At 40.3% G+C, this 25716-nt stretch overlaps 1 protein-coding gene across 3 annotated transcripts in view; it reads right to left on the bottom strand.

Annotated features, from left to right (window-relative positions):
* LOC105252143 (zwei Ig domain protein zig-8) overlaps positions 1–25716 on the bottom strand; it is a 324369-nt gene that overhangs the window by 280875 nt on the left and 17778 nt on the right. For 2 of the 3 annotated variants that reach the window (XM_011259409.3, XM_011259412.3), the window contains exon 1: positions 2182–3521. The exons of the other annotated variant lie outside the window; for it this stretch is intronic. The gene's annotated coding sequence lies outside the window, so the exon portion shown is untranslated. Of the gene's footprint in view, positions 1–2181; positions 3522–25716 lie in introns of those variants that run through there. 3 annotated transcript variants of the gene reach the window in all.

The raw sequence follows: 25716 nt of genomic DNA, 5'->3' as shown, positions 1-25716 counted from the left end.
GTTATTTTTCGGAGCGAAAAGACACCCTGTCGCGTATCTCGTGTCGGGACGATCCAGTCTCGCGCACACGCTTTCGCGAGACGGCGAGAGTGGCCCTTTAACGTTTATTTACACGGCGCAAACACATTTTTCACTCGGGATGAAGCGACTCGCGAGCAACATTATTGGCCGTCGCGTAAACGGTATCCACGATCATTAACGTCATTATCGGTACGAGCAATAACGACGACGGCTGGATCGCTATCGCACCGTCACACGAGATGTCGATCGATCACTGGTAAGGACTGCCGCGAGCAAAATGATGGCGCGATCTCACGACAAACCGGCGGCAGGCACAACCGGTAATAACTCAATGTAAACGCGCGTAAGTACTATTAATAAGACCCGAAGGGGGGAAGTGCAATCGGGTATCGCGAATGTACGATTGAATAACGCATGGCGCGCACGAGACACGAACGTGTTGTACGCGAGGGCGTATTTTGCGAGGGTTATTATCTGATGGAACGTTGATGGACACAACTGGAGTGTGTAAAGATCATACAGGGGGTAAAACACGAGCGATTGTAACGGGGAGATTTGCCGTCGCTGATGGACTGTCTGCGTAAATCGCGAAGGTATGAAACCCTCGTTTCATAAAGGTCGCCCTCGAGTAACACGCAGGGAAATTTTGGCAACGCAAAACGTCGAGACACAATGGCCCGGCTTTTATTCGCGCCGAGATACATCCGGGAGCGTATCGTCCGCGTCTCATTTACGTTACTTCCACATAAACGGGATAATAGTTCGGGAACTATGTTGTTTGCCATCTTACGAGCGTCTACGGATGCTTATAAAATGGAAGATAATTAATGCAACACCTAGAGATAACGGATACAATCCGCGGTTACCTCTTTGCCTTTGTCTTCGATAATTTATGCCGCCGCATCTTTACAGGCGTCAAAAGAACCGTCAAGATAACGCTACGTGATACGAAGATTCACGTAGTTTCGCAACTTCTGACAATTTCTCCAACTACGCGAAATGCAATTTCTCTAAAAGCATTTCGCCCGCTGTAAATTCATGCAGTAATATATTCTAGAATCGTTAGCCGTGCAAAAAAATTCCCGTCCTTTATCAAAGTAATTAAAATATATGTACTCGGTGTTATTCGTTTTTTCATATTTTGATGCATTCTATACGCAATAAAATTTGCCACAGAGAGAAACGCCTAACATTCGCCCCGCTCATTGTTCCGTTCGCAGCATTGTACTCTGTTCTCATTTGATTCGCGAATTACATTTTTCCAATTTACAAGCTTTCGCGAAAAATAATTTTGCATTTTTCATAAAAGATGTTACATTGACAATCGCGTTGGAAAGCGCGCAGAGACATTGTATCTACCATAAAATAGCATTCCATATTTCACGGCGAATCGAAATTATTTGAAATTAATGAAATTATGATTGCGCGTTCGATCGACGTAATTAGTCGATACTAATATTTGATGGTCTAAGGTACATATTTATAATTACATTTTTCCAATTTATAAGCTTTCGCGAAAAATAATTTTGCATTTTTCATAAAAGATGTTACATTGAGAATCGCGTTGGAAAGCACGCAGAGACATTACATATACCATAAAGTAGCACTCCATATTTCACGGCGAATCGAAATTACTTACTTGAAATTAATGAAATTATGATTGCGCGTTCGATCGACGTAATTAGTCGATACTAATATTTGATGGTCTAAGGTACATATTCGCATGAGATAGCAATTAAATATCAGCCTGGAGCTTTTGACGCTGCAATGCGACGAAAAATAGGAAAATCTACGAGAGCCCCCAACAAGATCTAAATGTTATATAATAGCATTAACAGATTACAATACATTATAGTTTAATTAATTACGTATATTAATTATACATTTCATATAATACACGGTAAGTGGAAATTGATATCGTAAATGCATTATAGCCATATATGGTGCAAAAATACTACACGATTCGGATTTTGAAAGCCGTAAATCGGTTTCAATCATTTTCAAATTTCGATAAGATGATGTACACATTAAGCTTATATTGCTTTCGTGAAAAACGTCATATATTATATTTAACAACATACAATATTATTTGATACGAAATTATGGAGAGGGAAAAGTTTATATAAATCTTTAGATAAAATCGTAAATCACTTTGATTACCTGCTAATTGCCGAGTATTGTTTCACTTCGACATCATCGTCGGAAGCGCATCGAGAATGTAACGTGCTCTCTCGCCTGTCTCTTGAAACGACCACTTGTATCTTGTCGGATCTGCCACTCGCGACGATCAAGACACTCGAAAGCGCGCTGCTGTTAAAAACCGTCGCGATCACTAATAAGGTGCAGCCCAGTCGCGACGCGACCGGAGGAGAGGTTCGTCCATGAGAGCGACGACAGCGGGCTCGAGGAGCTCGCAGGCGTCGCACAAAACTTGCACGATATTACGAGCACAATATACGAGCGCCACCGGGAAAATCACGTCCTCCTATATCACCCTTTCGCCCGGTCGCCGCCGCTCTCCCTTTCGCTCTGTCTCGCTCTCTCTCTCTCCCTTTCTCTCGTTCCGAGCCGCGGCTAATTAATCCCGAATACGAGGCGCGATAATGAGAATCCCGCGGGAGAGCTTTAATTAAAACTCTCGGGCCTCCTACAGCCCCCTATAGGTCGCTCGCATGGCGTACTTGACCTTCCTCGCGGGAGGTTTAATCGAATCCTCATCGGTGGTGAGCCGCGATGATGATGCGTGTACGCGTGGATTAAGCGCGCTCGCATGTTAGCCGTTGTCGCGACACACGCCGCATGTAGGGTAGGCACCCGCCACGTTGGTCCATGGTCCTCGCGTTTCTATCGCGGTGGATCGCGTAGTATCAGCTGATCCACCGAAATCGTCCGTCGACCGATCCGGCCACCGCGGAGCCTCGTATCACCGAGCTCGGTGGGCGACCCGCGTCCGCCCGCCTCGTTACGATCTGTCACTACTTGTCGCCCGCGACTGTCTTTCACTACTGCCTGTCCGCGTTGCGATCCTGTTCACCGCTGCTGTTTCCGATACCGCGCCGTCCCCGCTTCGCGGCCTCGCGAATGCTCCTCGATCCAGATATCTCTCTCTTCCTCTCTCTCCTCCTCCTCTCGGCGCACTCGACTCCTCGCGACTAATCAGTCGGATCGTCACTCGAACGTGTCACTCTCGGCGCTCACCCTCGACAGCCGCCAGTGTCCCGGCGGCTGACACTCGCGCGAACTTGGAAGCACTCGCGTTCGATTGCCGCTGCTTATCGCCGACGAGGATCGGTAATCATCGCGGCCGCGATTCGCTCATAGTCGCGACCAGTCCCGCCGTTCACTGGAGGGATTCGCCCGGCGAGGCGAGGGTGTCCGCTCGCGCGCGCATGGATATATCCGTCATGTATGCGTGTGTCTGTATATATATATATATATATGTGTGTGTATATGTGTGTATGTGTGTGTAGCACGCGCCTGTAGGATCCAGGTCCGGCCGTGGCGCGATACGATGGAGAACTGACGTCCTGACGGGCTGCAGCGCCCCGACGACGGGCGTAGGGCGAACCATCCGCCGTGAAGCGAGCGGCGGGAGAGAGATTCACCACCCCCATTCCCTCGCTCCGGCCGCCCCGGTGTAACCCCCTCCCCCGGGCACGGTGCTCTGCTTTTGCCCGTGCCACCTTGTCGTCGAGAGGGCACCGTCGTACGCGCGACCGCGCGAAATTGCAGCAAATTTTCGAAAGTGCAGCATCGCTCTCCTCGTGCATATCGAAAACGAGTTTTTCGACGTCGCGCATCTGGCTCTTACAGGGACGAGAAATCGTCAGAGATTCGTGAGACTCGTGGCTGCGGAGAAAGTTTTCTATATCGATCGAATTGTTGGATTCCGACTCGCGTTAAGCACGCATCACTGTGTGCAATATTTTGGATTATCTTATTGGGGAAAAGATAATAAATCGTTTGGCTGATTGAATTACAAACTTTATTTTAAGGGTAAAGAATTTATCTGCATTAAACTTATTTACTAAAAGCATTTCCCTAAAAGCATTTACTAAAAGCATTTCTAAAGCGTTTGAAAATAAATAGAAACTGTGAAGCAGAGTACGTATGAGAAATATTCTTGTGTGAAATCCATCATAATTAAACTAAAACAAAGTAGCTTATTTTTCACATGCAATCGATCGACGCTTCAAAAATTCTGGAAACTGGATGCACGGAATTAAACTTCAATGGTTTAATTATTTTAGACATTTCTCGCAAATCCCTTCACCCATATGTTCGATATTTTTCGCATGTAAAAAAGAGAATCCAAGTATTTTATTTAAAATTGCCTCGTATACAATGCAATTTTAATATAAATATTCATTTCTACTTTTAAATTTAATTAACTTTCTTATAGTACATTATAATTTATATTTACACACACTCGCTTTGACGCAGTCGCTTTTATAAATTATTTTCATGCGAGTTATTACACACTTGTACATGACGTATTAGACGTTTAAAAATGACGAATAGGACGTAATCCAAAGGCACGGGAAGAGGAGGTTCGCGTAATTTCTTAATCAATATGGCCTAATTCATTTTTACGACAGAATAAGGCTCGCGTTCCGAGCTGCGTGTTTTCCAAGACTTGCATGCATTTGCAAAACGTCACGTGATTCGCGGGGGCCACTTAATAGACGGTCTTACATCATTCTGAATTGGATACGGTATAAACCTAAAATTGTAATTTGCAATCCGTGCGAGAATCGCTCTGTTTTTCGATTTTATTGCGAATCGCTCGGCGCGAATCTTCCCGCGTTGATGAAAAAGAGAAAAGAGCGCGTCACGCGAACATTGCCTTCTATCAACAAAACGATGGAAAATTGTTCAAAATCCGTTACTGTACAAGACCATTCGCTTTATAGTCTTATGGTCTAAGCTGTATTATTAATTAAAGGAATTAACTTTGGTGGCATATACTGTGCGACCCTCGCTCGTGGAAAGGAAGGTCGAACGCCTATATCATAGTCTAATTTCCAATTAAGGCGTTATTAATACTGGCGCCAGTGGACGTTATATCTCCTGGATTATATTACGATTTACATTTTGCATACGAGAGACCGTTATCACGTCTGAATTTCTTATTTTAATTATATTATATAATCTCAATATAAGAGACGAAATTTATTGAGAATGAAAATGTAGGCCGTAAATATTTGAATCTAAACTCGGAAAGATTTGGCCATGTGCTTCAATATCTAGAAAAGATAGATAATTTCGGAATCATAAAAAGTGAGGCAAAGTTTTGCGATTCATAAAAGAATAAAACTCGGTTAATTTCACGTAGTAGTTTTCGGTTAATTTCAGGTAGTAATTTGAGATCTACCAAGTTACGGAAATAGTTTTAAAATGTTCTGTAATTACGAGAAAATGAACGATATTCTTAAATGTTCTCCGATATTTCAATTTCAACTACTCCGATTATTGAAACATATTCGATATAACTATATTTAATAAAATTCGTATTAAATTCAATATATGTATATTACATGGCCTAGATATATATTGGCTGTGATATTTTTCCAAATATTATACACTCAGTGTTTGCAATATGCAATTACACGAAAAGCGTGTATAATTGCGTGAAAAAGTAATTAACGTGGCACGAGAAAACAATCCTCGATTAAAATGTGTACTTTTTCGAATGAAGGCAAAACGAAGCGAATAAAAAAATTGCTTGGTTAAAATAATGATGCATTCTCTTCATTTACATTTCCACACGCACTTGGTGATTCTCAAATGTCGTTTCGAAAAGACTAAGAAAGATGTGACTGTAAAGATAAATCAGAATATATCCATGTCGTCAGGATGAGGGGTTCGTTATGTTGTACATGTTCGTATATCATTCTTACGCGCCAACAATGAGACGAGACACACGGACACGGACACGGACGTCTCGCGGCGCAACCTTTGGCATGGTTGAAAGGTGCGAGGGATAGAGGTAGATGGGTCGTTTCACACAGCAGCGCCTCGCTTAATTACCAGTTACTAGTAACTGGAGTTAGGAGCGTTTAGCTTACAGTTCACGCCATCCAACAAAAGCTTATAACGTTACGAACTATTCCCATTGCTACCCTAGATTCAACAACGAACGAGGGTTCACCCGGTACCCGGATTCGTATTACTTCGGAATCATATCAAATACGGAAACGAGTCCGCGAGTTTGTAGTTGGCGAACTGCAGTTGGCTCGGTTTACAATATAATTAATCTCGTGACTGGCCGATATGAGTTGGCCGGCTAAATATAATATCCGAGTATCCGTAGCTTATTATCCGCCCACGAGTCGTGACGAAAGCTCATTATTTTACGGGAACATCGCGACAGCCTCCAATTCTGATAATCTAATCGCGCTTTTCACATTTTCCAACTTTGTACGAAAAAAAAAAAAAAAAAAAAAAAGAATCAAGGCGACGCGACGCGCAAATTCAATTGTCGAGGGGAAAAAAAAATTTGCGACCAACCGTCATTTATTTCGCCCAACAATACGATCGGTTAATACAATTTATCGCATACCGCTGCAACTTTATTCGCTAGTGCGGTCATTTTCGGGTTGTAACGCATTTCTGAGCCATAAATCTAATATTTCTTGAATCGCCGACGGAAAATTCATGGACAATAAATTGAAGTTTCGACAACGCGATTCAATGATACTAAAAACAAACGCCCGGGCGCAAATCACAGCCACGTTTTCGAAAATCCTCCGGTAGTATTCGCGAGATCAATTTACCAAATACCGTGAAACTTTGCAGCTTTGACATTTGCCCGACGAATGAAACTAATCAAACATTCTATTCAATACAGCGCAGTCACACTATCCATAACCATTTTGTTCGAGTCGAACCGTCTCGATTAAACATGAGATTGACTGCATACACAATGAGGCTCCCTCGAAAGAAAGATATGTAAATTTATTCAATTTCTCAAAATGATATGCACACACACAACCTTCTAACGTTTACATGATTATATGCCGCTGTAAAAAAATTTCTAAAGGCTCTTTTAATAAGTTTTATGAAACTACTAACTTGGCGCTGCTCACGGTATTCTTATTTTTAGTAGCTGCATAGAATTATAAATTATATATTGTGTGCTAAACATTCTTGTAAAAGATTTCATGTATGTAAATAAAAAAATTTCCTACATAAATAAAAAAATTCTTGACATCTAATTAAATATAATTTGAAATTAATAAAAGAGAGAGAGGGGCACAGAGATTGAATTTAAAAATTTAAAAGAAAGCAAGAAAACCTGGAGCATATTCTGCGCAAGCTTCAGGGTCGAAAAAGTGGCCCGTGTAAGCAAGGACGGCAATTTGGGCGGCGGACATCCCTTGTCGCCTTTGGCGAGGCTTCCGGACTGGTCATTCTGTGCAGCTGAACACAGCGTTCTCGGTCGGCTGTATCCACACGCGTGCTAGTTACATTGGGCTTTGCGCCGCCGATGCGTGCATGTAGATCGAAGGGAATGGCGATACTGGGTACACTAGAGCGGTTAGACATCCGTTGGCATCCGTTAGCCGTAGCCCATACACACGCAGATTGGATCGGACATTGCACGCCGTCAGCTCAGCTTCTGAACAGGGAAACTGCGTCCGCCGCAGAGAGCTATACCTATCCAATAGGATACGGACTAACGCGACCGCGCGCGTACATTTAGGTTATCGAATCGTAATGTACGATACGAGAAAGGCAATCTGCTCGCCGTCGTCCTGACGAGATTCTGGAATTAGTGTCAATTTCGGTAGATAGCTAATATGTTCGGCTTACACATGCCACGAGTTTCGCCCGATAAAGACGGCGGACGTATTCAACGTCAGTGTCAGATAATACGCATGGTAATTATCGGGAGGACAAGATTGCGATCGACCGACGAGGAAATCGGTATCGAAATCCAGAGAGAGGAGAGAGAGAGAGAACACGTCTGCTTTTCCATTCGCACATGCACATTCGTCCGCGAAGTCGGCTTCTTCGCGACCGTAAACCGTCGTAAACCGTTAATGACTCCGTATAATTTAATTGCGGCCCGACACGACGAGGTCGGGATGAGGTGCGTGCCAACCCCGGATTCTCGAAACATTTCGCTAGCTAATCTACCGCACGTTATACGCGCGCTTGTGCCACGAACGATCGCAGGGACGAATGAAAGGGGGGGGCGAGTTCACCCTGCCAAGAAGTGCACATTTTGCTATTTCCGCCAACGCCCCTCCAGCGCCGTAACCAATGTACGACCCTTTAACGGGTAACAAGACCGCCAACAGCGACTTCATTTGCATTTATTTCTAGCAGACTTAACGTCGACCGTGATACGAGAGGAACGGATGGCGTCGCGTAATTTCCAACTAATATACATTCTCGAGGATTGCTCTCGCGGTGAAATCCGATCAAGTCATAATTCCGGAAAGCGCAAGCTGTTACGCTTGTCTACGCAGAAATACCGTAGCGGAAAAGCGTTATGAAGGTTAATTTTTCCTTAACTATATATTATATTTTTATTGCCCCGTTGATTAAGGATGCTTTGTATGTGCAATCCCGGCAAAAATCAGCTGAAAATCAATATTGACGAATATATCCACTTTAGTGTATTTTGAGTGTGAGCAATTGCGTGGAATATTATAATTTGATCTTAGCTACAGTGCAGAGATATATTTTTTAATATTTATTCCGTTTTTACTCAAATATTCCGAATTTTGTTAATCGAAATGATTAATTTTTGTGCAGAGAATTTCTCCTTGTGTCAGATACATGGCTAATTTCATTGAATTATATTTAATATCTTTTTAACCAGTTAGTACTTGTATAATATTATTTAACCAAATATTTCCTCTGTATCTAAACTACACTTTTGCAAATTTTAAACAAATTCTGAATATTATTTGCATGTGTTTTTATCATTTGAATCGTGGTTATACGTTTCCCATAAGAACACATGTTAATTCGGAGCAAATTAAAATCCTTATAACTTGTGAACGCTTTGTGAATCGATTTAAAAATTGTACTGAAGATTCTAAACATATGTAAGGACATTCTGTACAATTTTAATAAAATTCTCAATATTATGAAAATAGGTGCGAAACATTTTTAAAGTGTAAATCGGTCTAAAAATGATTTCTATTTTTTTCAACGAAATTAAAAGGGATTGTTAATACTGTAAAATATTGAGAAAAATGTTGTTTCGAGATCAAAGCAATGTTTGAAATTCGCTGCAAACAGTCCTTTTCTCGGATAACACGGTCACTATTCATTCAAAAAATCATTTTGTAATACGGGCAGTTTTGAAACATTTTGCTGCCATGATACAACAATAATCCTCGTTTCGAGTTGCAAGGTATTTTTTAAATTGACTGTAAGAGTATCTTTTGTTTTGTAACGATACGGTTTGGTGTAAATTTACGAATTACCGTCCGAATTCGAATTCGAAACTCCGGCGTGTTGTAAAAAAAAAAAAAATGTGAGCAAAGCAACGAAAAGGGAAAATATTTGCAACGGGGAGAGAAATCGGCGTAAAAAAAATATCGGCGAGCTTTTTGCGAACAAAAAGAACGCGTATTTACACTCTCGCTGTCGGTGAAAAGGTTGAGATATATCTTCTCATGATACATTTTATCTCATTCCATTAACGTGAGATATGCCTCCGGTAAGATCCACGGTAATTGGGGGCGATTCTTCCATTCGCGCTGTTCGGTTTCATCGTACATTCTAATGAAGGCATCAACCTTCGGCCGAGAACAAACGGTTTCGCATCCTTTTCAAACGACGGGCACCCCCGACCCATCGTTGTCGACCTGAATTCACGAACGGCCCCGACCGAGATCGGTTTAAGTGAAAGAAGAAGCGCCGGAATTACGTAAGGATAGATGCAGTAACGCGAATCGTCCGCCGAGTCGTCCCGACCCCAAGATCGAACATCGTGGATTTCAATTTCTCACGGAAAGAAGTCCCGCCATTAAACGAAGGGGGAGGAAGGAAAGCGGGAGATGAAAACTCAAGAAATGGGGAGAAAGAGAGAGAGAGAAAAAGAGAGAGAGCAGCCTCGACCGGGCGCAATTCGTAGACGACGACTAGTTGCTTCCCTTCCATTATCCTTCACCTTCGATTTCCGTTAAATTGCCGAAAGTGCGGGCGCCATTGGTCGTGTCGGAAAAATCGATAGTTTAATGCGACTTTATCGTCGCCGAGCAATGTTATGGCGCTGGTCGCCGTTGAATTTCGCGAAACGACAGTTCGCAAATAGACGGTTCACGGCGCCGTGTTAAGGACACTCGAAAATTACAAAGGGAGCAACCCACGATCCCGGTAAATGTACGCACGGTTGCCTCTCGTCTTGGCGAACATTTGTCGTCAACATTGCTCGTTCCAGCGAGACGCTCGGAAAATTCTCGCGAAGAGAGAGGGAGAGAAAGAGAGAGAGAGAGAGAGCGATTCGCTGTGAATATAAAATCTCGACTCTTCCACTTATATTGTCGCGAATAAAATTCAAAGTCGAGAGCGTTGTAAGAAATATCTCGCGATTTTCATTCATTCGCGAGCTGAATTCGGCGACGAGCGCGCTAATTCGAGAATCAGATTTGAAAATTGGGGCCGAGTCGGCCACGTGTGCTGCGCATGACGGATAACGCCATAAATTTCCTCGTCCTATACGGATCGTATCCTTTCGCTATGTCGAGCGTGTACGCGTATGCGGGACGAAGCGCGACGACTCGTCGACGGTGCCATGGAATCGCGCGCGATGACCGGTTGTCACCTGCCGCCGCGCTAGTAATTGTCAGCTTATGCGGGACGAGCATGGTATGCGCGCCAACTGTACGCTCCACAAGCCACTCTAATAAACACGTCGTAAACCGGCGCATTATACGCGTATATCGCCACGCACCAACGACACGGTAGAACGCGCCATGTTAACAAACACGATAAATCCGCCTTTGAACTCCGCTATCGCCGATGGAATCGTGCCATTTTCTCAGATCTGACGTCGCCCTTTTCAACATTGTTTCAACGTACATAATTTACGACGCTTACACTGAGAAAAATCATTTGATTGTACCAACAAGGCGTACATGATTGAAGGCATTTTGGTTCAAAAAATCAAACAAGAATTTATTTAGTTACGATGATAAGACTCGATTTTTTTATAACTAGAACGTTGAATGAATTTTACTATAAGGATTTGGTTAGTATTTTCTGGTTGGATCTATCAAATTTCTTGTTACATTAATTTCTTTGCTTGCTTCTTAACTTAACTCGTATTCAATATTTGCCATGAAATGTATATAAAGAACTAGTATTAAATCCAAAGTATATTTTTTCTCTTACGAGCAGTAGTACGCCAGAAATAGGACGCTAGCTCTCTGATTGTGTGTTTGAGCTGCATCCTCTTCTTGCATCACTGTTTATCAGTTTAATTTCTAACAAACTGAATTTAAAATAATTTATTCAATTATCTGGATTGAATTATCCAATAATCTCGTTGGAATTCAAAATATTAAACAAACTTTTGAGATTAGATGGAAAAAATTTTAGACGACTTTTTATTAACCAGAAAATTTGGTAAATTTAACAGGAAGAAATTAATCAGATTCATCTGGTAATTTCTACAAGAATTCTGGTTCGTCCATTTTCCAACAGACATACTGGTTGAATCTACCAGAATTCTAATTAATGCAACCAGATTTTTTCTCAGTGTATCAAATATAATGTGTATAAAGTTTTGTCACAACAGTTATTATGCGAAAGCAATATGCGAGTATTAATATTTGAGTAACATAATATTGACGTATACATCTTGTAACGTATCATTATACGCGATATAAGCGATCAGTAATTGTATCATGTCCGCGACTAATGCCACTAGCGTCATGAATTATAGAATTAAACGATGACAGGTTAACGATACGAGCGATCGAACGAAATGTCCGCGCGAGGGATCCGTTAGCAAGGTTTATGAGGGACAAACAAGAGGCGGATATAGATAAGAAATAAAATTAACACACCGCAGTCCCAGAAACTCTCGATGGATCGTAAAAGAGTAATAAAAACTAAAAGCGTGCTCTCTTTCCTATCTACCGGCACAACGTACCGAAAGAACAACGGAGTCGCGGCAAGCGGCTTAAAATTCCTCCCCTGGCTTCCTTTCGAGTCGACGCGGTCGCTTCGGGGTTAATTTTGGATTTTTCAAAAATAATACTCTCGTCCCTCCACAGACAGAGGGGCGATACAGATAGTCGCGACTTAGCGCGGCGAACCATAATCATTAGCCATAGCGTTCGCGACTAACGAGCGTCGTGTTCTAACCGTGCTCGCAGGAATGACTGGAACATCGAGAAGGCGGAAGGAGAAGGAGGACGGAATTGCGAGGGGGTGGACTGGCAGAGATACGAGAGTTTAAATAACTCTGGGGTAGATAAGGAAGCCGAGCCGTCCGTGATGGGAGAAGGGAGGTGCGCGAGGGGAAGGAAGGAAGTTGCAGGGCGCGCGAAGTTGGCGTGTTCGTAAGCACTATTGTTTCGCTTATTGCACCGATCGCTTTGGATTTCGGCGTAAACGGCGGCCCCTGCTTTTACTTGGTGGTCTCTCTCTCTCTCTCTCTCCTTCCCTCCCTCCCTCTCTCTCTCTCTTTCTTTCTCTCTTGCCGTTTCCTTCTCCGACATTTCGCTTTCCACGCAACCCCGCTTTCTTAATCTTTGCACGACCTGGCGCAAGTATCGAAGATCGAAACGGAAACTACATTTAACTTGGCCGCAGCTAGTGTTGTTCCGTCCTTTGATTTAGGGGAGAAGTCGTCGGGCCACGTCCGTGTTCTCGCCCTCCCCCCCCCCTCTAGCCTCTTTGCTTACGTTTGCGGCGAGGGAGTAATTAAAAGCACGAGAAACTCATTGAACTCCTCGCGTGTTGTACGAACAATATTTACGGAGAAAATTACGACCAGGTGAAATTGAATATTATATAGAGTCCACGTTAAAAAAAAAAATAAAATAAAATTCGAAACTCGTTCGAAAAAGAGAAAACGATGCGAATGCTCGCTATATCGAAATAATATTCCCAATGCTTTTCGTTACAGTTTACAAAGCGGAGATAAATATACGCGCGCATTTTCGCGTCGTTTCAATGAAAGCGATTAATTCGTGCGAATTCAACGCGCGCGGACGCGATAAATAAGCTCGCACATGGCGATCATTCGCCCGCTCATTATCGTACAATCGAAAACAACGCGAATGAATAGTAGCATCTGGCCGCCAACGGAAAAACGCACTGCCGCGGATGCATCGGCAAATATGTATGTACGTTGAGAGTACCGGGGGAGGATCGAGGGTGGATCGCGAGAGAGAAAGAGCAACGTGTGGCGACGTTTAATTAGCGGCGGACACTTTACAGCGCCGCAGCGCCTGCAAATCTATCGAACGTTAGCGGCCGGATATCCGATATATCGCAGCAACCGGACGCGGCACCGCAGAGAGCTCGCGGAACCGCGGTATAATCGACTCGTCGTGTATGTGTATTTGCGATATTTCCCCCCGAAACGCGCAAAATTCCCGTTTTCTCCGAGGGAAATCGCCGACAGTCTGCGTTTCAATATTCGCCAATTTGCGAAATGTACTTGTTGAGCGGCCGCTACTTATCTGAACAGCTGGATGCGCGCTACATTTAACTGTCAGTGTAACATCAAATATTCTTTTATTTTTTCAGCACCAACGATGATGCAGGTTTGCAGTAGTTGGCGTACACCGCGTTATCCGAAACTCATATAAAGAGATATTTGACGTTACATATTAGTGTACATCCAGTTTTATGCTGTTCGAATTGCAAGTGTGTTTCTCCCAAGCAGAGAGAGACGAAATGATTAATGGAAAGTGCGAAAGGGAACCTTCGCAAAGCTATAAAATATCTAAGGTTCTTGTAATTATGTATAGTTCGCAATGTGTATATTTGCTTACTTTAGCATTAGGAATAGTTGTAGCTCGATCAGAAATCCGATTGAATCTACATTTTAATTTTCCCTTTACATGCCAAATGAAATTAACCTTTTGGGGATTGAATTATATATATATATATATATATATATATATATATATATATATATGAAATAAAAATTATGTAATTTAAAATGCAGTGATCCCATCGAGAAAGCAATATTTTTTAAAGAAGAAATATTCGAATAAATTTTTAATAAGAATTTAAAATTAAAAACTCAATTGTCAGTCTGAAGCTCTCAATTGTCAGTCTCAATCTCAGTCTGAAGCTGATGTATTATTTCGTGAAAACTCAAAAATTCTGACAATTATTGATAAGGAAAATGTCAGGATATAATGAGATACTGAAATTGACGGTTCAATTTTTTCTAAGATATTTTTAGTGATTTAATGGCCAGAACACACACATTATTTGTATATCCTATATCAAGAACTCTTTCTATAACTATTAAAAATAAGGCTAAAATTTTTAATAATTTTTAGTAATTTTTTATCATTTTTAATAATTTTATTTCCATAAAATGATACACTAACTTCATAAATACACTCAAAATTTAACGAGGTTGCTGAAATGTAAATGATAATTAATACATATTTCTTTCTTATCTCCGTTCTACAGAATTTTTTTGTTTTAACAGTCATTAATATTATCACAAATGCAATATTGAATGACCCGAGTCAAAAAATGAGGCAAATAAGTTGTTAGCAAAGAGTAAAAAAGTAAAAGTAATAACAATTTTTGTAAAATAATAGCTTAGTAATGCATTGTGAAAAGACATGCTTTCATTTTACGAAATTATAATTTATAATTTTATAAACGTATACATGTGTCCTGCTCCCAGATAAAAATAAATTATAAAAGAGTTTAACGTTAAAACTCGAACAATTTGTGTTTCAACGTTACAAGCGAGATGTAACTCTCCTAGACGCAAAATTTCTCATCGAAACTTTGTAAGAAAAATCGCGGGATGCTCCGCGTCCGCATTTGTTTCTATTCAACAACATCAGCATGCGCGTTCGAGTACGTAAATCATTAAGGGAAAGACATTTCGCGCTCGGTTGTCGACGAAAGAATAAGGAGAGCGTTCTGCGACGGACAGCCGAAAGTGATGCCGAAAGTTGGTTCGTTGGAGTCGGAAAACAGTCGTTAAAGCCAAAGAGAAACCGGCTTCTTATATCGAAGCCGAGAAGCGACGACAGAAGGAAAGAAGAACGACGACAACGGACGAAGGACGAGAGAAAAGAGTCAACTCCAACCCTCTCTCCCCTCCTCTCGCCTCCCTGCCCACTGGTTTCTTTGCAGATTTTATTCGCTTTTCGCCACGTGGCGACGAAACTGATATGACAAATCGTTATACCGTGAGGAAGAAATTTTTGTCAGAAGCGAGCGCACAATCCGACCCCGGGACCGCTGCGTTATTTACAGCGGACGCAACTATAAAAAAAAGAGAAAAGAAAGAGAGAAAAGAGAACGATGGCGCGCTCGTTTTTCCCGAGATAGGCGCACCGGCGTAATCGAGGACGAAGAAATTTACGAAAGGTCAGCGATTGCGAAGACGCTGATATATATCTACGAGTATTAGCACTTCGGGGAGCCCGTACGGTACCGTATGTTACACAGGGAGACCCTTTGAGGTTCGCCTTTCGTGTCTAATACGATGGCGGTACATTATCGTCGCACCGAGTGAGTCATACTTTTTCCGCGGCGATGATTCATAACGGTGTAAATTTCAATTCTTGAGACTTTGGCGCCTCGCGAGACCACGTGTTAGGCGTCGGCGACCTTGCAAAATTAAAATGATCTTTCAAAGAAACCCCTGTTTAAAGCCATCCCCATCGCGAATCACAATCCTTCCCACTCAAAAAATCCATAAAGTCAAAATAATCGCGTTAATGAGACTAATGAATTAAATAAAATTGTCACATCGAGCTGAAATTATGTCTGTTGCAATTAAAATAACATTTCTCTATTTGATGAAAATTCCACGCGTAATTCGCCGACCACCGAGTGTCCGGTTAACGCGCAACGCGATTAACATACATACGCGCGTCACGTAAATAATTTTACGACAAAAAGATCTCAACCATGGGCATCGTGCTGCACTAAAGCAGCAACCGGTTACTCTCACGCAGCGTGCGCCAAGTTTTTAGCGTAACCTCCTCGACGAGGTCAACGAAATGGCAATGTGACTTCAGAGCGTGGGTGGAGAAAAAAAAAAGTAACGCCGCGTTCGCGAAACCACCACTACCGGTGGTTCAGTAGTTATGCGCTCGCGTAATGACATTTAATTAAGATAAAAGCAGAGCTTTGAGGGAAAAATTACCTAATTTCCATCCGGATAAACAGAAACGTGTACGTGATTCTCTCAGTAACTGAAACGGCAATGATATCGTATCGACCCGCTGGATCTTTCGGTTAAGAGATACGAAATGTTTTTTCTTCTACCGGGGGTCAAACGAGAAATATTTTATACGTAAGTAGGGCAGTTTTTTTTAATCAAATAACTTTAATTGAATCTAATAAATTTAATTAATTATTCTAATTAAATAAATTCAACCAAAGGAAAAGGGAAAATTTAACGAGTTAAATAAATTTACTATGAAATTTGAAAAATATACACGGATATAAGAAGTTGAATTTATCATGACGTAATGCGTAAAAATTAATTACGGATAAAAATGGAAAAGATTTTGACATATTATATTTATCTTCGATATATTATATTACATTAATTAATTAATTATATTTATTTAAATTTTGATATATTATATTATATTTTGATATATTATTATTTTATATTTGCACTGCGAGTATTTACTTCTACATAAATTAAGCAAACGCAAGAGAAACACATTTTAAAATACCGTTGCATTCGCATCTCGATTTCAATCGTTCTCATTATTTTGATAAATTAAAATTGAACCAAATTGTACTATTTGGGAAAGCTATGATTATTAAAATTAAAATGTCATAAATTTAATGTTAAATTAAAACAAAAGCGCGGAAAATTAAAGTTCATTACTCATTTCCGTACAAACCCCAATGATAGTATATATCATCATTAATCGCAAGAGATAGATATCGAATTAATTGCGGAATTAATTTTTAACGACAATCGCGTTTAGCAAACGAGCGAAATATAAATATCCGGCATGTGTAATGTGAGAGGTGAAGAATTTTTAAATTAAAGAAATCTTTGTTTCTATAAACGCGTTTCCGCAAACGTTATTAATTCCCACATACATTAAGTGGATTTATATGGAATCACGATCGCAGAAGCTTATCGGCCTATCTGTTCGCGGCATCCTGTATCGGCGATCCTCGCCTCCCCGTCTCTCCATCTAGCCCACTCTAATACGATTCTGTTGGCAATGTGGCGCTTTTGTGTTTCGACGAGCTAGTCGCATCCGGAATTTCGCGTGTAAACGCGAGCTAACACGCGTGGTTCCAATCGTCGCGCACCACAGAACGATACAATGGACAATTTGTCAACGAACCTAACCGATGCCAGAATCTGCTCAGCGATCTTTGCGAGCTCCGCCATACTGATGTCAACGCCCCAACGTGAGAATTAATCTGGCACTGAAGGTAAATCGACCGGCTTTAACGAACCAATGAGCCTACGCGCGTATTTGCGTTTTCACCGATTCAACCATCTCGCGTAATAAATTTAGTTATGTAAAATTGATTAAATATGTTTTACCATGTGTATACCCTGTCTAAGAAAAAATGATGTATTAAGGATGCTTTGTATGTACAATCCCAGCAAAAAGTAGCTGAAAATCAATATTGACGAATATATCAATACTTTTGGTGTATTTTGAATGTGAGAAATTGTGTGGAATATTACAATTTGCTCTCAGCTACAGTGCAGAGATGTATTTTTTCATATTTATTGCGTTTTTACTGAAATATTCCGAATTTTGTTAATCGAAATGATTAACTTTTGGCAGAGAATTTCGTCTTGTGACAGATACATGGCTAACTTCATTGAATTATATTTAATTTCTTTTTAATCGGTTAGTACTTGTATAATATTACTTGATCAAATATTTCTTCTGTATCGTTTGCAAATTTTAAACAAATTCTGAATATTATTTCCATGTGTTTTTGTCATTTGAATCAACGTGATTATACATTTCCCATAAGAACACATGTTAATTCGATGCAAATTAAAATCCTTACAACTTGTGAACGCTTTAGTGAATCGATTTAAAAATTGTACTGAAGATTCTAAACATATGTAAGGACATTCTGTACAATTTTCATTAAATTCTCAATATTTTGAAAATAGATACAAAGCATCCTTAAACGGAACCATCCGTCAATTCTTTTCTCTCTCTCTCGCCCGTGCAATGAAGTAACATCGAAAATCTCGCGATTCGTTTTCGACACTGATATAATCACTGGCAAAAAATTAATGATAATTTTTTTGACTCCGTGTGCCATAAATCTCGTTACGCGTAATAGAAAGCTGTAACGAGTTCGATGCTCGGACGCGTTACACGGAATGCACGTGTCGTTCATAAAACGTCGAAAGATAGATTCGATTTCATTTTCATGATTTATGAACGATTCGTAAACACGGATACCGGCTCGTAAATCCAAGCATCCATCGAATAAACGGGTGTTAACGAACATTTGCTGTCCAGTTCGACAAAAATATCGCGCGATCGCGAAATATGCCTTACTTTTCGCGCTGGCCTCACCGGCTCGTTTAGTCCGGATGATATTTAAATAACTTAATCGAGAGAGAGAGAGAGAGAGAGAGAGAGAGGCGCGAAAATTATTCGACACCACGCAGTCCGAAAATAAAAATGCAACCGCGAAAAACGACGAATCATGACGCGCCCCCCCCCCCCCCCGCCTCACCACTTGCGGGTGAGAACAGTTACCCGAAATGCCTATACGCAATCGAAACAATGGCCCAATCGCGATTGCTAGTTTCGGTAGCCTGCAATTTCCATTTAACGCAGTTGTCTGTAAGCCGAATGTAATTCCGCGAATGTGCGTGATTAGGTTTTGGCCCTGACGCGTCGGCGCGGCATTGATCGCTGCCGTTCGCATTCATTAACAGCCGTGTTAGCACGTAATTGTATCCATAATAGTATTTTCGGACATTATACGCAATATAGCGTGACGCCTAAAAATCGACGATCTAAAAATATTTCGTAAGAAGCTTGCGAGGAAATTTAATTAAAGTACTCGGAGGATCGTACATAAAATAATTGCATGCAATTGCATAATAAATATAAATCGATGAGAAAAAATATTATTAAATTATTAAATTCTGTACCAATTGGGAATTGGCACTCTTGTTACATGATCGTTTGAAAGCTTAATTAAAAATTTAACAATTGTCACCGATAAAATTAACAGCACTTGAAAGTTTAAACTTTCAAATGCTGTTAATTTTATCGGTGACAATTGTTACATTTTTAACGTCAAATATATTACCGCAATATATTATTACAGACATTTCGAATTTTTGTTAATAATTAGGTCAATTATACGATTATTCTCTCTTTGTCAAAGAGACATTCAAATTTGATACAGCGAAAGATAGTATATATAGTGTATCCCATTTAATCCGTTAAAAGCAACAGGATGCGATTGGTTCCACGCGCATTTCACGGTAGAAAGTCCGATTATTGGAAGGTATAGCACCGAGTCGAATTTTACACATTTATGTATCGGCCATACGATATATCACAAACATGGAAACACGTTTCAAGTTCCGCGAGCGTTAACCGTATATGCGGGAGTACGATTTCCGCCATCGTCGAGGGTTGCATGAATTAAAAATCAACATTAAATATTTCCCGATCGCGAAACTTTGCGCCAAACTGGAAAGGCTACGTCTCTCTCTTCATCCCCCTTCTAACCATCGTTATTTCACGCGAGATCTATAATCCGCGGACCCTCTCCCCCCCCCCCGCTCCCTTTTTTCTACCGGCTGTCTAATTCCGTGGCTCTTTGCTTCGCTCATGTCGAACATAAAATTCGGCGACGCCAGGTAAGCTCTTCGACTTTAAGACCATTCATCGGCCCCGTCGTTTGTTTAAATCACAAAACACTCGCCCGCGATTTGGACGCAATAAACCACGCTCCCGTGGGAGCCCATTCGTTTGAGCACGTCGCATGCTTCGGGCTTTTCCAGGAGGAGAACTATGCGGGGGAGGTGGGGGTCAAAAAGAGTTTGAAATGGAGCGAACCATGACCGAAGCAGAGCTCAGCTGTCGCGCACAGGCAATCCGAGGAGAATCCTGCATCGTACAGTCTTTGATAAAAGTTTCATTTAGCGCGAATTATCGAAATGATAAAAATGATTACAGTCGTGTTAAAGTTATCGATTTCGAAATCGTTCCGATAAATGAGTATTCTTGTAAATTTTATCATCCAAATTTCATTTAAAATTAAATGGTAGAAATAATGGAATATATATTCTCTCTCTGTGCGCGCGATTTAACTCGTGTAAATATATGTTCAAATATATAGAATTAGAAAATAATGAATCCGATAATGTGAAAATTTGCGAATATACAAGCTTTATCGATTCGATTAAAAATTCAGTATTTTTGTAAAAAGAATTGCATGTCTAACTAATTTCGTTCTCCCAATTTCATTGACGCCGAATTTTTATTGTAATTTATTAATAAACTCGACATATAAATTTGTCGATAAAATTTACATATTATCGCTGATAAATTCTTAATATTATTGTATTGGTCGCGACTGTACTATTCTTGATATCGCTCTCGCAGGATATACAGAAGAACCCCTTTTCACGCATATATGGTTACGGGTGCGTGTCACTGGCATCTATGATCCTTATACCGAGGGGCATTAGCATCCTCCTAGTGTTTTGCATAATGTTGCCTTAACGGTACATCGCTTAGCGCGACTGTAACGATGAGCAAACGCATTATACACGGATCGTTTCGTTACGCATTTTTTCACAAGTAATATTTTTAACTATGCGAACGCGTTCTGTTGGAGAACAAGAGAATTATTTGCACGAGTAACATTTTTATGCATGTCACAAATCCGGCAGTAATCTTTCGCATTTTTTGCGGATGACTAATTAATTGACTAGTTGGCATTTTTAACTACACGTTCCGTAACATTTATTTAATGTTAAAATTTTGTATTACATGATATATAAATTTTACATTTCATCCTTTCTCTCTGGTATTTTTATTCGTTTTTCATTTAGTTAACTTGTACATATGTGGATATTGTAGATAGTCTCTAATGTGCAGTTTAAATATTTGTGAATGTTATTTAAAACATTAAATAGCTGCATTATATATGCGAGATGTTTCAAGCTGTAGCAAGTGAAAATCAGATTCTAATTTAAAAATTATCAAATTATTTTTGCACTGTGCTTTTCGATGAAAAAAACTCATTTATCCTTTCTCACTAATATATAATTTTTACTTGTGAAAATAACGTAATATTTTATTCGCCATTACTTTTAATAAATACACATGATCCGATTTTCCATTGCTTTTGTGACAGCGACTCAAAGTTTTTGTCCCGATTTTTTTCATCCACCAGACTAGTGAGATTGTAATCAAAAGCCCCCATCTTCCTAGTCACAGTCCGATCAAAGAATGTCTCTTTAGACAATGAGAGGGATATAACGTGCACACGTACGTATTTACGTCGAGTAAAAGTACGCTTCACGACACGTGCAAAGAATATCAGCTCTTGTCTACAGCGCTTTCAAAGTTATTTTCTAGGATCGTAAGCTCATTGACTTAAAACTGTTTTGTATGACATAAAATTCGTGACAAACACGTGTCTTAATTTTTGAGGATACTCTGTAAATATATAAATTGAATCTTGTTTATATGGATCGTAAATTTGAAATAAGAATTATAGAGATAAAGAAATAAAAATAACTTTTATAATTTTCCGATAAAACTTGCTCTTGTAAATATTTTAATTTTCCACAATTTTGTTCAAATTATTAAATATTTTTAATAGCTGGAAATATATCTTGTTAGTAAATTTGTGCATATACATCAAAAGTATGTCGTCGCTAAAATTATACGTTAAAAATTTTTCGAGAATATATATTTAACGTATAATTACTAGGACGTCGCGATAGACATTTTGCAAATTTTGCATTCTGCATTTTTCCAAGCATCATATAAATATTGGAAGGATGCTCTTTGTGCCGATATTGGCAATTTTGCGGGAACAACAGTGATTTTGGCTCGACGCCGTGCAATTGAGCCATGGAAAGATCGAAATCAACATTTCGCATTCGATATCGTTCCGCGAAGATAAGACAATAGAGTGCAATCGTGAAGATTAATTCACGATGCCCCAGTATTACGACTCCGTAGAGTACAAAGCCAAAGGGCTTCTAAACCAAAGGGAACCCTTTGTTAACCCTAAATATCCATACCCCGTGATACAATCAAAGCGTTCACTGGGATCCCTAAATATACCCCACGACATTTAATTGCCTCCAGCTCCTCCCACGATTTTTTTTCAATTAACCAAACAGACTTTTTGTATTTTTATTTTCGTTAACATTATTAAAATTTTTTTAAAAGCGGAGAATAATTAAATATTAAAAAGGAATTGGGAAGAGACCGTAATTTTTTCATGCTAACACATAAATATCTCATTTTTAGCATCTGCAATTGTAGCGAAACAACATGAAAAAAACATGGAATCCATTTGGATTGCCGGATAAACTCTCATAAGGCTGATATATGAGTCGATATTGTCTGTGCTCGGTATCAACTATTAACAAAACATGTGACACTTTTTACGAACGATGCTTTTTTATCGATAGCGACGAAATCGCGCGAGTGTTATTACTCTGATGTTGGAAAATTCAACCTCGCGTACTCGCTTCTTCGCGAGGTTTATCCGTCATCGGATGGGGTGAAAGCGAGAACCAGGTGTTCGATGTTCCTCAATTACCGTTGCTACCGCCGGTATCAGAAGCTTCCACATGACAAAGTAACGCGGACAGACAGTGTATTAACTTTTTATTTTAGCTTCGACGAGTATTCATGTCGGGCGGCATCTGGAGCGATCTCTGTTCTGTGTTCGTAAAAACGGATATAAACTAAACAACTTTTACAGCAACCCGGACAAGTGTTGAATAATTCATCGCCGTCTCTATTACTTATGTATATATACCGTTGCCACAAACATTAATTAAAGTTAACTAAAGTTTGATTGATTCTTCTATTTCCCCACTAGTCCTGTCTCTAAAGACAGAGAATCGATTTACATAAGTTGAGATATTACAACTCAAACAAAACTATAAACAGCATAAAATCCAATAAGAGAAATTGTAAAAAAATCTTTCCGAATATTAATCGAAAACGCGTTCAAATGTCAGACTTCTTCGCTCATTCTTTATTACTTTCGATAATCGTTTTCATTCTCTCCCTTTTCCGCGCTTGTAAAAGTGTCGTGTTCCGGAACGCAAAATGTCAGTGTAAACGCAGCTTGAAATAAACACCGGCTTTAATTAATGCTATAAACGCGTTACCCTTTAGTTATTCCGTTTTTCCGCGCGGCTTTTGTGGAAATCGCCGGGGACAACATATTGTTAGCCGACAAATGTGATACCCGTAACTCTTTGCACTCTCGTCGGTGTTTTCGCGAAGCCAGCGACGAGTCTTTGTAGGACGGAACGAGGAAACGTTTCCGCCGTTAATATAATCTCGCGTATCTTTTTGTTCCCCGTATCACGTCGTGCGTAAAATCTCGGGGCCGTATTCCTCGACGCTGCCCGCGCTCTTGGCCGACCCCGACGTCCGTTCACCGTTGCCGTTTAATTAGAGTTATGTCTTTGCTGCGCGCCGCCGTTTATCGCTTAAAGATTCCCCGGGGAAGAGGGCAGCCAGGCGTCATAAATTACGAAAACGGCCGCGCGCGCTCGTTCGCCGTCCTGTTTACAGCAATAATACACCTTTAATTGCAACGTCAACGTCAACGTCGTGCCTTTCCTACTGAAATAATAATTACACAAGCGACAAGTAAGAGAACGAAGGGACCCGGACTTCTCACAATTTGCGCGCGTAAATTCTAACTAAAAAGAACACGATGATATGTGTGTGCGTGTGCGTGTGTGTGTGTGTATGTGCGTGTCGTAGTCGCACACACGACGAGATTAGCGCCGGTGCATAAAGAGACGCCCCCGCTCCCTGTCTCTGTACGAAGAGGCGAAAGACAAGCTTTTAGCACGTTTATTCCGTATCACCTTATCCTCGCGGGATGTTAGTTTTTCATTAACCGCACCGTGGGAAGCGCAGGCTGCTCGATATAAAAAGGTCCGCGGATAAATATGCGGGAAGCTTAACGCGATGGGCAACCGGTGAGCGGTAGATCGCTGAAAAAAGAACTCCTCGATGTAAAAAAAGAAAATGTGTCACGCAGCGTGAGATGCGCGGGGGTGTATCAGTAGCCCTAAAAAAATTACCGGATTATTGCGGCGACAATATCGAAATGCGCTTTTCATTTCATTACATGTGCACGAGATAAAATTAACATTTTATTATTTTTATTAATTAATATTTTATTATTATTTCTTCTCTCTCTCTCTCTTTTTTCTCGTGTATCAATAATAATAAAATGTGCCTGATAAATATGCATCGGGGAAAATTATTTCTTTCCCCATCAACGTGTTTCATTTATATATTTGTCTTGAATCTCAAGTTAAATTGAGCTCTAAAAGTTATAATAAAAGGTCGAAACAGTATAAAGTGAAAGAAACTTTTTTTTAAAAAAATCTGCTTTGAATAAATAATGTAAAATATTTTTAAACGTATGATTAATCAAATTTATATAACAATTTACGTGAAACTTTCGCGTAATTCTTCGTAATCTATCGGATAAATATGAAAACTTGAAATTCCGATTTTGATGCGCGAAAACAAATTAAAAAGAAATAAACGAAGACGGATCGCGTGCGAAGCCAACAAAGGTTTGGGGAGAGAGAGAGGGGGGGAGGGAGGGAGAGGGAGAGGGAGAGAAAAAACAACTTTTGTCATTGTTTCGAGGCGATTCGATCAATGATTCGTAAAGTTCGCCTCTTCGCCTTTCTCATTAGTTTCAATTAATAATTCCTCCGTGCTGTTGACGTGCTAATTTCTCCTTGTATAGTCGTCAGCCAACAGGTGCCCCAATATCAAGTCATTTTCTTCATAAAGAGTTGGAAAGGGGAAAAAACGAAGAAGAAAAGACTTGGAAAGATTGTTTGCCGAAGAAAAAAGAGAACGCTTGTAAAACTCTTGTCTCGATCGAACGAGAAGGGAACAAGTTTGACGCACCGCGTATTGAGTATATGATAGAGCGGAGGGAAGATCAAAGTACGGATATCGTTCTAAAGTATGTCTTAAGATGCGCTGGAGTAAAACATGTCGCTTGTCGACACGTGAAAGTGGAAAAGTTTCCAACATTCATTGCGGGAAGCCACTGATCTTAGGATTATCGCCACGATACGTAATGATATTGACGTTTCTACGCTCCCTCAAATAAATCTTGCATCTTAGAAGGGGAGTCACGCTAAACATACATTAGTGTACAAAAAAAAATACGCTAAAAATATAACTTTGAAATTATTCATTATGTACAATCACATATATCTTCCGACGTGGTTCTTATTCAACTACAAAAGTCGTTTGAGCCTTTATTTCACCGACA

Source organism: Camponotus floridanus, unplaced genomic scaffold (genome assembly GCF_003227725.1).
Source record: "Camponotus floridanus strain SB8 unplaced genomic scaffold, Cflo_v7.5 scaffold109, whole genome shotgun sequence".
Classification (NCBI taxonomy): Eukaryota; Metazoa; Arthropoda; class Insecta; order Hymenoptera; family Formicidae; genus Camponotus; species Camponotus floridanus.
This window is presented reverse-complemented; position numbering and strand designations above follow the sequence as displayed.